Raw genomic sequence first — 13,122 nt, forward strand, 5'->3', positions numbered from 1 at the left:
CTATGGAGCATAAATTATGCTTCAGAGTGTGTGCCTCCTTGTGAAGGGATCTGGGCTTTTTACTCCTGACCCTGTCAGTCAGTGGCCTCAGCCAAGGGGAGTGGGAGGTGGAGTGGCCACAGGCACATAAAACTCCCAGAGCCTACTGGCTTTCTATATGGGCAGACTGGCTCCAACATCAGGTCACAGGTAACAGCTTTAACCACAAATCACTTAGTTAAGATTGAGTACAGAGTGCTGGCAAGAGATCCTAGGGGATCTGGATGGCTGCCAACAGTACTGGTCACAACCTATACTTCCAATACTGCCTGCTCACCACCAGGCACCAGCTGTGGGTCTTTCATTGCATGCTGCCATGAGAGAAAATCAATAATACCTTTTGAAAGTTCTGGGTTGGCTTTTCATCATCTACAGACGTACTTCTTTCCTCCAGTGGGTAGAAGTGAGTGTCCCTCTGCAAGACTGAGCAGCCATCAAAGTTAAAGTTGACCTGGGACATTTGAAAACTATGGAGGGCAGGCCAGGCATGGTGGCTCACACTTGTAATCCCAGAACTTTGAGAGAGCAAGACGGGCAGATCACCTGAGGTCAGGAGTTCAAGACCAGCCTGGCCAACATGGAGAAACCCCATCTCAACTAAAAACACACAAAAAATTAGCCCAGCATGTAGCATGTACTGGTAGTCCAGCTACTTGGGAGGCTGAGGCAGGAGAGTCACTTGAACCCGGGATGGGGAGTTTGCACTGAGCCGAGATCACACCATTACACTCCAGCCTGGACAAGAGCGAAACTTTGTCTCAAAAAAAAAAAAAAAAAAAAAAAAAAAAAATTTTTTTTTTTTTTTTTTTTTTTTTTTTTTTTTTTTTTTTTTTTTTTTTTGAGACAAAGTTTCACTTTTGTTTTCCAGGCTGGAGCGTAATGGTGTGATCTCGGCTCAGTGCAACCTCCCCCTCCCAGGTTCAAGTGACTCTCCTGCCTCAGCCTCCCGGCACATGCCACCTTGCCTAGCTAATTTGTGTATTTTTTTTTTTGAGACGGAGTTTCGCCCTTGTTACCCAGGCTGGAGTGCAATGGCGCGATCTCGGCTCACCGCAACCTCCGCCTCCTGGGTTCAAGCAATTCTCCTGCCTCAGCCTCCCGAGTAGCTGGGACTACAGGCGTGCGCCACCATGCCCAGCTAATTTTTGTATTTTTAGTAGAGACGGGGTTTCACCATGTTGACCAGGATGGTCTCTATCTCTTGACGTGATCCACCCGCCTCGGCCTCCCAAAGTGCTGGGATTACAAGCGTGAGCCACCGCGCCCGGCCTAATTTGTGTATTTTTAGTAGAGACCGGGTTTCATCATGTTGACCAGGATGATCTTGAACTCCTGACCTCAGATGATCCACCCGCCTCAACCTCCCAAAGTGCTGGGATTATAGGCGTGAGCCACCGGTCCCAGCCACTCCTGTATACTTAGTTGAGGGGTTTTCTGAGACAGGCACTGGCAGGCAGATGCAGAGAGTAGATTCCCAGAGGCTGGCTTTGGATGCCAAACATTTCATAGAATTTATCCAGAGATTTCTGAAATCCATTACCCTTTTCTTTGGTCTCTGATTGGCCTTTCACAGAAGGCGAAATCAGAAGTTCTCAGTGGTCCCAGAGTCATTCTGTTCACTGTTTAGGCTACTGGTGTCTGGATCCACATCAGAAAAGGCAGGAAAAGAATGGAATTTCACAGAACTAAAAGCCTCGCTGTTGGCCTCTTGGCTGGGTCTCTGTAGGACATAATCCCTTACATACAGGCTTTTGGCAGGTCCAAAATACTGTCCTCTGACAGGCTGCCTGGGGTGGCTTCCTGGCAGCCATAGTCCACCCTGCAGCAAAAAAAACCAAAGTACCTAATTTTTCCACTTCCTTTGCAACTAGTCAAAAGTGCTCAAGAAAGGCTTTCCTTTATGGAAAAAGGCAAAGTCTTCTTGAGACTTTTTAATCCTATTTGTCCTTTCACCCTTTACACCCTTCCTGCCTGGAATGTAGAAGTGAAGGCTGAAGGCAAAGCAGCCATCTTGCATTAATGCCACAACTAGCATGATGGTGAAGCTCTATAGGGTTAGGATGGCAGAGCAGAAAGATGAAAAGAGGCTGGAACCCTGGAAGCAATTTGAAGCCACTGTACCTACCCCCACACTTGTAATGAATGAGACAAATAAACCCCTATTTGTTTAAGCCACTATAATACAGTTTTCTGTTATTTATAGATGAATGCATTACTGATATAGACTATACAGTTACAAAGATCACATTTCTCTTCTAGAAGGTAAGTTGACCCAAAGAAAAAGTCCTGCAACACAAAGATAAGGGCCAATCAGAAGGTTCCTGTAGGAGCCCAGGGCAAAGACAGTGAGGCCTTGAAAGATTTAGTGTGAGAAAAAGATACATTATCGCAAATTTTTGTCAAGTTTGTAAATTTTTTCCATAATTCTTATGATGAAAATAATTCCATAACCACACACTTATAAAATATATTAAATTAAAAATTATTCCCAGATTAACCAAAGTCTACTTGGTTTCAGTTGGATAAACTCAAGAGCAAAACAGTAAAACAAAAACCTCAACCATGTTACTCAGACATGAGAATTTTATTTTATTGCTGCTCTGAGAATACATCTAATTATTCAATCGTGCCAATTAAATAGGAAGTTCACCTGCTGACAAACAGCTCTCTTGGGATACATCAGAATAAACCATAGCAATAATCGGATTTTCTAATCAATATTAACTTAATCACATTACACACTTGCTACTTTCCTTTATATTTAGATACAAAATTTGTTTCTTATGTTTAGTCTTTCATTTATGACAACAATCCCATGGTTAAGAAGATAAAGGCTGGGAGCAGTGGCTCATGCCTATAATCCCAGCATTTTGGGAGGCTGAGGCAGGTAGATCACCTGAGTCCATGAGTTCAAGTCCAGCCTAGGCCACATGGCGAAACTCTGTCTCTACAAAAATACAAAAGTTATCCAGGCACAATGTTGCACACATGTAGTCCCAGCTACTTGAGAGACTGAAGTGTTAGGATTACCTGAGCCCCCAGAGGTCGAGGCTGTAGTGAGCCATGGTCATGCCACTGCACTCCAGCCTGGGTGACAGAGTGACACCCTGTCTCAAAACCAAAAGAAGATAAAATATTTTGTTTCCTTTTGACCATGAAAACACTCATCCCATCTGAAGCTTTTTTTTTTTTTTTTTTTGAACTCTAATTATCCATTAATAGCATAAACATCCAGAGGGAGATCAAGATGGCTGACTACATGCTGGTAGTATCCACTTCCTCCACAGAGAGGAACGGCAAGTAGATGCATTACAAATGGATCATCTAGGAGTGAATGCCAGGGTTCACCAGAGAGGAGACTGGAAACACCAGAAGTAAGGAGAGGCTTTGAGGCAGCTTGCCCAGCTTAGGGACTGACAGAGTCGGAAGAGTCTTCTGGACATGGGAAAACAGTAAGAAAGAAACTCCCAGGGCTCTGAAATGGGTTTTTACAATCTTGGCTATGGGAGAAACCCTTGACCCACTAGGGCCTTGGGCCTGATATATGAAGCTGCTTAAAAATTGCACGGAGACATTGTTCCAGAAAGGAAACCCACACAGTATCCCACAGGTGTCCAAGCCTAGAGCAGGCTCAGCTACGTGCCCGTTTGAGAGCCTAGATACTGGGGATCTACAGACACCGTTGCTGCCACTGCACTGCTCCAGGGAAGGAGAGCGGGGACTAGGCGCTCCCACACACTGCTATGAGGGTCCCTACCTCCCTGATGCAGGCTGCTAAGACTGAAACAAGAGTAAGCCACACTCCCCATAGCTTCTTGCCTATGCTGCTTGACTGAGAGGTTCCCCATCCTCTCTGGTCCCAGGCCCAAGGTACCATTTTCAGAGTTCAAAACCAGGCTGTACCCTCCTGGGGCACAGTTCATGCCGATGGGACTGTAGCCAACAACCAGCCAAGAATAATCAGGGAAACCAGGCTCACATACACATATCCAGGACAATACCCACTGCCCTCCAATGGGCTGCGTGAGGCAAGTAGACCTCAATCCCCATGTTTTTTTGCCCACACTGCCTGCCTGGAAGGGACCTCACCCTTCCTGGTCACAAGTCCAAGGCGCCATTTTGAGAGTTTAATGCAAAGCAACACCTTGCTGTTAGACTGAGTTTGAGTTGACATGGTAGCAACTGTCACCCAGCTGGGGAAGGCCAGAGAAACCAGGCTCTCCTATGCACACCTAGGACAATACCTACCTCCCTGCTATGGGCTGCTGTGAGACTAAGACTCAAGCAGACCACACTCCCCACAGCTTCTTACCATGCTGGTCACCTGAGAGGGGCCCACCTTCTCTGCTCACAGCCCACAGCTGGCACCATTTTGAGAGTTTAACACCAGGCTGTACTCTGCCCTTAGGGTGAATTCAAGGTGATGCAGCTGCAGCTGCCACTGAGCCATGGAAGACACAGGGGAGAGAAAGCTCTCCTAAGCACACTCAGGATAATATCCACCACCCTGCTACAGGCAGATGAGGGCTGGGGACTTGCCTGCCCAACCTATCACAGCTTTCTGCAACACCAATGTGGACTGCTTGGCTCCCAGTGGATTGTTCCACCATTGCAACCATCATCACCCATATCAAACTAGCAGATCAGGCACCTAAGAACCCATCTACACACCTGGTGCACTGCTCCCACTACTAGCTGCTAAGCAAGCCACGTGGAAGTCCAAGAATCAGGACCCACTAACACCAAAATCCAGTGTAAGCTGCTCTGGGGCCTAAAACAGGCACACTTACCCCATAGCTGCCACCATTAAGGCCTAAAGATTGGTTCAGAAACATCAGCCCCGAGGGCAGAACTAATAGCCTTAACTAGAGCATTATTACTGTCAAAAGACAAAAGAGCAAACACATACACTGACTCCAAATATGCATTTGCAACCTTACATGTGCATGGGTATATCTATAAAGAAGGAGGGCTCCTAACAGCAGACATTTGAGATTGTGAAAGGATTATGGTGACTGGTATGACAGCATGATGACAGGAATGAAAGGGCAAGGTAAGGTAAATCACAAGTTAAAAGAAGTCGACCAGGTGCAGTGGCTCATGCCTGTAATCCTAGCACTTTGGGAGGCTGAGGCGGGCAGATTGCCTGAGTTCAGGAGTTCAAGATCAGCCTGGACAACATGGTGAAACCTTTCCCTACTAAAATACAAAACATTAGCTGGGCATGGCAGCAGGTGCCTGTAGTCCCGGCTACTCAGGAGGCTGAGGCAGGAGAATTGCTTGAACCCAGGAGGCGGAGGTTGCAGTGAGCCAAGATCGCGCCATTGCACTCCAGCCTGAGTGACAGAGTGAGACTTAGTCTCCAAATAAATAAATAAATAAGTATAAACAAACATCCTACTTTAGCTGAAGCCTCAGTACTATACCTTCTAAACATCATAAGTCCATTTTCTGTATAAATTCCAGAAATGACTTATTATCAAATCAGTTTTACAATTATTCTTAAGTCTTCTGCTCACCCATACATACAGGAAAGAATACAAAACTCATGAAAACTGTTCAGTTTTTAAAAATTCCTCTCTCTGGAATGTCTTTATCCCATTAAAACAGTAGTGTCATGCTCCATGCTGGGAAGTGGTCAATTCAAAGGCTCCTGACATCATGGCCAATAGGCCAATAACCAATCCCTGAATACCAGGCATGCTCCAGCTTGAGTCCTTTGCCCTTGCAGTTCCCTCTGCCTGGAATGCTTTCCCGCCAGCATGCACCTAACGACCTCAGATCTTGACTCAATTACACTTCAGGAGAACTCATCTGTAAATCCTGGCTCTCTCCATTTCCTTTTCCTGCCTTATTTTTCTCCTTAGCACTTATCACCGTCTGACACACAATATGCTTTTCTCATTTATCGTCCATGTCCCTTCCTAATATACGTTCCATGAGGATAGGGATTTTTACGTTATTTTCAGTGCTGTATCTCCAGTACCCAGGGCAGAGTCTGGCATGTAGTAGACCACTCAATAAATGTTTCTTCTTAAATGTGTCTTTAAGGGCCATTGAGGCTGGCCCTTAAAATACCATCATTGCTATTGTTTCTTAGTTTTGTTTATAACCTTGGGTCTCTTTTTGGCCAATGTCTTTCACTTATAAATACTTTCCTGAAATGCCAAATATTGCTCCTAAAACTGCAAATACAATTAGCATGTCTCAGACTCACTTAAGCCAGGTTGCTAACACATCTTTGCTTAGGGCTTCAGCTAATCAATAAAATGGGACTCTGTGTGACCTCTTGAAGCCCAGTGCTATGATACAGGACTCAACACTGCACTTAGCTCATGGGGCTCCAAAACAACTAGATTCAATAGAGGCATATTTAAGCCATTTGTGCCTACATACATATCCATATGCACACACACGCACACCAAAAAAAGCTTGGAATTTGCTATCTTAAAAGTCAGGAACGGCCAAAGACAATCCTAAATGTATATTAATATAAGAAGGGGTAATTATATGAAGGTACATCCAAAATATGTCAGGCGAAGTAGAAGTTAAAATGAATGAGGAAGAACTTTCTGTACAGCCAAGAAACTACCTCAAAGAAATACTAAGAGGAAGAAAAACTTACAAAATAACATCTTAAGCGTATGAACTTAATAATGTAAAAATAAATGCAAAATATTTCTCTATATTCCTGTATTCTATATTTCTATTAGCAAATAAGTTAAAGATACAGCAGTTACTAAATGCAAAGGAGAAAAATAAACTAGAGAAGGAACATATAAAATGACAGGAGAGGACGGAAATACACTTTAGCAATGCTCTCAGTGTTTAATATAAATAAATGAAGTGTTCAAAATTTTTAATTGAATAAATAAATGTCAAAAAGGCAGGAATGGTACATCCCTCTTCCTTTTGTTTGGCAAGCAGATATTTCTAATCAGGATTTGGTTCTAGGTATAAAATGATATTAAGTGGATGTCTCAGTCAGCCCCTGCTGCCCAAATATGGGAAAACGGGCACTTTTTATGGAATTATGTTGGCCACAGTATAAATTAGTGCATCTCTAGCAGGCAATTTCACAATGCTTAACAAAATGTTATCTGCATATGCCTTTTGATTCCCTGGCATTTACCCTCTGAACATATAAATGTTCACAAGAATGTTTGCAACAGCATTGTTTATAATACCAAAACACTGGGCCTGGCTCAGTGGCTCATGCCTGAAATCCCAGCACTTTAGGAGGCCGAGCTGGGTGGATCCCCTGAGGTCAGGAGTTTGAGAGCAGCCTGACCAACATGGTGAAACCTCGTCTCTACTAAAAACACAAAAATTAGCTGGGCATGGTGGTGTGTGTCTATAATCTCAGCTAGTCAGGAAGCTGAGGCAGGAGAATCACTTGAACCCGGGATGTAGAGGTTGTAGTGAGCCGAGATCACGCCACTGCACTCCAGCCTGGGCAACAAGAGTGAAAATCCATCTCAAAAATAAATAAATACCAAAACACTGGAAACAACCAATTCTTCCATTATTGGGGTGTAATGAAATAGATTATGGCACCTAGTCAAAGAATTTGGTCCAACTCTGCTCCCTGAAAAAAAAATGACTGTTGAATGTGATCTGTTTTTATAAATAAGACAAAAATGCATAAAAAGATTAATATGCATGGGTACAATATGAATGCATTTAACTTGAATTTGAAAAATGCAAATTAGATATTAGGTCATATGAAAATATTAATACAATTTTTTATGTGCTTGGAAGTTTCAATAATTTAAATATCCCCAAATAAAATATTTGTTTAAGAAATATTTGCTTAAAAAATACTAGCAGTCCCTAGCCAGGTACAGTGGCTCACACCTATAATCCTAGCACTTTGGGAGGCTGAGGCAGGTGGGTCACAAGTCAAGAGATTGAGACCATCCTGGCCAACATGATGAAACCCCATCTCTACTAAAAATACAAAAATTAACTGGGCATGATGGCCCATGCCTGTAGTCCCAGGTACTCAGGAGGCTGAGGCAGGAGAATTGCTTGAACCCAGGAGGCGGGGTTGCAGTGAGCCAAGATGGCACCACTGTACCCCAACCTGGCAACAGAGTGATACTCCACCTCAAAAAATAATAATAATACTGGCAGGCCCTGTGCTTGCTTATACAATTGCAACAAGATAGTGTGACCTGAGCTGTAAACATCACTTTCTTCTGGCCAAGGTGTTGATGTGGGAAGGAGCATGGGCAGGTCAGGGAACTGAATGACTAGCTGTATGGGTACAGCACTGATGCCCCAGTCCTGTTTTCTGGCATACTCCTTTGTTCAGGAAATGGGAATAGCTGTCTACAATGCTCAATGAAAGATATTAAGAAGATACATAATCTTTCTCTTTCCTTATTTCATAATAAATTAAGTGAACCAACATATTTCCATGTTATTAAGTCCAAGTACTTTTGAGTTGCAAATAAAAGTACTCAAAGTTATGAGCTATCATGGCCTAAGTTAGCTATTTGAAAAGAAGACAAAACTAAATTCTCATTAACTTGAAGTGTGGCTCCTATCACATTACTCTGAAACAAATTTTATGAAAATTTGAAAGAATCAAATATATCTAGTTATTTTAGAGATTTAGATGTGGAACCATTTACCTTCGTGGGGAATTTTCAGGATATCTATTTTAAAATCAAACTGCTATTGACTTTGGGTTTGAGGAAAATGGTTTCTTTAGCATTAGTTTCTACATAACAGCAAAGAGAGCAGAAAGATATAACCAACCCCTCATTTGCAAAACAGACAACAATGTAGACTACAACTACAATTTAACATAACTGAAAGTGTAAACATAATAACCCATAGACATGTTTAAGTGAACAGTTGATGAGAGTGGTATGAAAGTAGTTTGGTTAGTCAAAATACTGAATTTAAACAGATGAATGCAGCCAGGTGCAATGGGTCATGCCTTTAATACAAGCACTTTGGGAGGGCAAGGTAGGTAGATCACCTCAAGGTCAGGGGTTTGAGACCAGCCTGACCAGCGTGGTAAAACCCTGACTCTACTAAAAATACAAAAATTAAACAGGCATGGTGGCACACGTGTGTAGTTCCAGGTACTCAGGAGGCTGAGGAAGGAGCATCACTTGAACCCAGGAGACGGAGGCTGCAGTGAGCCAAAATCACACACCACTGTACTCCAGCCTGGGCAACAGAGTGAATAAGACTCCACCTCAAAAATAAAACAAAACATAACAAAACAAAACAGATGTATGCAAAAAGTAGCATGAACTTTCATGCAGCTTTTATACTGCATTTGATGCAAATACCATGGAATAAAGTCATTTAATTCAGTGGAAGATGGCTAACCATTGTGTGTTTTAATAGCAAATGTACATTCAAGTCAACCTTTTTTTAACTTGAAAAAAATCAATAAAAGTCCCTGTGGGCCGAGCGCGGTAGCTCACACCTGTAATCCCAGCACTATGGGAGGCTGAGTAGGGCGAATCACAAGGTCAAGAGATCGAGACCATCCTGGCCAACATGGTGAAAACCCGTCTCTATTTCAAAAAAAAAAAAAAAGTCCCCTGTGTATTTTATGGTGAACCAAATACCACCTCTAAAACTGTGTGTGTGTGTGTGTGTGTCTGGGTGCAGTGGCTTATGCCCTGTAATCTCAGCACTTTGGGGGGCCTAGGTAGGCAGATCACAAGGTCAGGAGACCACCCTGGCTAATATGGTGAAACCCCATCTCTACTAAAAATACAAAAATTAGCCAGGTGTGGTGATGCACGCCTGTAGTCCCAGCTACTCGGGAGGCTGAGGCAGGAGAATCGCTTGAACCTGAGAAGCGGAGATTACAGTGAGTAGAGATTACGCCACTGCATTCCAGCCTGGGTGACAGAGTAACACTCCATCTCAAAAAAAAAAAAAAAAAAATGTCCTTGCTACATGGATTGGTTTTAACATCTAAATTGAACTGAGATGTTAGGAATCTTCTGTATATCATTACCCTTTCAAATATAAAGGTTGCTTCCTATTTTATAACTAAAGTTTTAAGTTTTCTATTTTTAGCATTTACCTTCCTTTTTTTTTCTTGCTTCCAATTTTATACTATTATAAATAACATTGCAATGGACATTTTCATGAACATAGCATTCCATATTTTAGATTATTTCCTCATTTCAGTACTCAGAAGTGGAATTACTGGTTCATGAAGCTTTAACAGCTGAATCATTTTTGGAGTATTGCCAACTTGCTTTCTTAAAAGGATTGTATCAATTTATAATGTTGTGAGCAATGCAAGACAGTAATAAGAGAAGCAAGTTCTCATCACATGATCACACTTTATAATACTTTCAGAATTTTAAGATTCAGATAATATGAGATAATCTGCAAAGAGGTACTCATTTTACACAGTAAGGCTTTTAGTACGCAATTTTCATGGAAGCAAGAAAAACATAATGCTAAAATTCAGTCTTTAAGAAAGTAACAAGTCACAATAATATGAACATGTTCTGCCTTCTCATTTTCCCCCAGTAGCTCTTCAGGGCACTTGACTAATAGGACTTTAAAGGCAAACCTTAATCTAGGCTAAAATAAGTATACTTGAGGCCGGGTGCAGTGGCTCACGCCTATAATCCCAGCACTTTGGGAGGCCAAGGCAGCTGAATCACTTGAAGTCAGGAGTTCCAGACAAGCCTGGCCAACATTGTGAAACCCTGCCTCTACTACAAAAACAAAAATTAGCTGGGCATGGTGGTGGGTGCCTGTAATTCCAGCTACCAGAGAGGCTGAGGCAGGAGAATCACCTGAACCTAATAGGCAGGGGTTGCAATGAGCTGACCATTGCACTCTAGGCTGTGCAACAGCAGGACTGTCTAAAAAACAAAATTAAAATTAAAAATTAAAAAATAAGTGTACTTGAAAACATTTTCAGAAAATTATATTTTCATCTATCACTCAATTTTTCCATGTTTTATTATAAAATGAGAGAGTTGTTATTTTGTGGAAAATATTAACTTCAGGACATACGATAAAACAACACTAAATAGTGTGGCAAAACTTTTGAAGTCACATATTTAATGCAAAATGATATCTTTTTGGGAAAAGTTATTAATTTTAAAAGTCACAAGCTATTAATGTGAACTCTTTAGGGTTTTTTTGTTTTGTTTTTTCTTTGTTTTTTGTCATCCCCACCTTCTGGCCTCCCTCTCCACTTACGAGTTTTGCTGTTTTTATCAGAGTAGTTTAGGTCTAAAAGAAAACCACTGCTCGATGAAAATTGAATTAAGAGGTGAATTAATTTCTAGCAATGTTTTTCCCCAAATCTGTAAAGAGACAACTAACAGTTAACATTTTCTATTTATAGGTTATTAATGTTTTAAGAGTATATTCTACCTCCCAGCACTTGAAGAAACTGCTGGCTTTTCCCAATGAAAAGCTGGATTTATTCTCATCTGGAAGACAATCCACTAACATTGGGAAACCAGATGTATTAGTCAGGGTTCCCTGGAGGGACAGAACTAATAGGAGATAGGAGATGGAAATACACACACACACACACACACGAAGGGGAGCTTATTAAGTATTAACTTACACAATCACAAGGCCCCACAATAGGCTATCTGCAAGCTTGAGGAGCAAGGAAAGCCAATCCAAGTCTCAAAACTGAAGAACTTTGAGTCCCATGTTTAGGACAGGAAGCATCCAGCACCGGAGAAAGATGTAGGCTGGAAGTCTAGGCCAGTCTCACCTTTTCAGGTTTTTCTGCCTGCTTTATGTTCACTGGCAGCTGATTAGATTATGCCTACCAGATTAAGGGTGGGTCTGCCTTCCCCAGCCCACTGACTCAAATGTTAATCTCCTTTGGCAACACTCTGACAGACACACTAAGGATCAGTACTTTGCATCCTTCAATCCAATCAAGTTGACAGTATTAACCATCCCAAGTTCACCCCTTATCAACCTGAACCCATACGCATCTCCTGAGATCACACATAATCTTCAAATAAAGGCCATACTAGGGTCATAATTATCCCTAACATAATCCAGCTATCCTTTGTACAACCAGAAATGCACCAATCCCCAACCCAAATACTATTACATAAAGTTAACACTACTTAAATACTTATCTGAAGTCAATAATTTTATGTCACATGATAAAGGAAAAGGAAATAAAATGAGGATATTTTGTTAGTACAAGTGTATACATGCACAAACTTGTTTAACAGAAGAAGGGGGAGATACTCAGGACAGTTATAGTCCTCATCGCTGCACGTGGTGGTAGCTGGTCTTGATAACTAACTATCTTCTACTACCCATTCAGTATTTCCTTTGCCTTCAGCAAGCTCTTCAGCAGGTTATGGTTTCTTTCCTGGTGGAGTGACCCAAACCTTCATTCCTGAGGGTTCTAGACTATTTGTAGTCCTGCCTAGACTGGGCTGTTGTAGTTTCCCATTGACCTTAATCACAGGGCATGTTAATACTAAGAGACGCCCTAACGGATATCCTGTATTCCATGCATACTCTTCCTTACCTTCATTTTGGAGTAGTAGATTGATTTAATCTTGATAGTCCAGGTCAGTCACCGCAGCCAACACCGTAACTTTCTTTTTAGCCTGTTGACTTAAAGGTAGGAGGAGCCCAGAGTGTCCAGGTGGCAATCTTAACTTCCAGTTTAATGAAATTGTTGCAACTCCTGCTGGCAGCATTCCTCCCTCTGGAACTAAGACCTCTAGGCAGGCAGAACGCAATGTCGTGGGAACAGGAAGCAAAAATTTTGCTTGTGGATCACTAGGGGTGTCAGTGAGTGGTGCCACTTTCACTTCCACCCCTTAATTCATGAATGCATGAATAGTGGCTATGGGAGAAATAATACCATATATTGGACGCTGATTCAGAGCATAAAAGGCCTTCTTGAGAACTTTGCTCCAGCCCTGCAAAGTTTTGTAACCTAGTTGGCATTGTAATTGTGACTACAAAAGGCCATTCCACCATTCTATCAATCCAGCTGCTTCAGGATGATGGGGAAAAAGGTAAGGCCAGTGAATTCCATGAATATAAGCTCACTGCCACACTTCTTTTTTTTTTTTTTTTTTT

At 42.0% G+C, this 13,122-nt stretch overlaps 1 pseudogene; it reads right to left on the reverse strand.

The window, feature by feature from the left end:
• Positions 1-290: 290 nt before the first annotated feature.
• LOC119467413 overlaps positions 291-13,122 on the reverse strand; it is an 18,464-nt pseudogene continuing 5,632 nt past the window's right edge.

Source organism: Cebus imitator, unplaced genomic scaffold, assembly GCF_001604975.1.
Source record: "Cebus imitator isolate Cc_AM_T3 unplaced genomic scaffold, Cebus_imitator-1.0 Scaffold286, whole genome shotgun sequence".
NCBI classification, from domain to species: Eukaryota; Metazoa; Chordata; class Mammalia; order Primates; family Cebidae; genus Cebus; species Cebus imitator.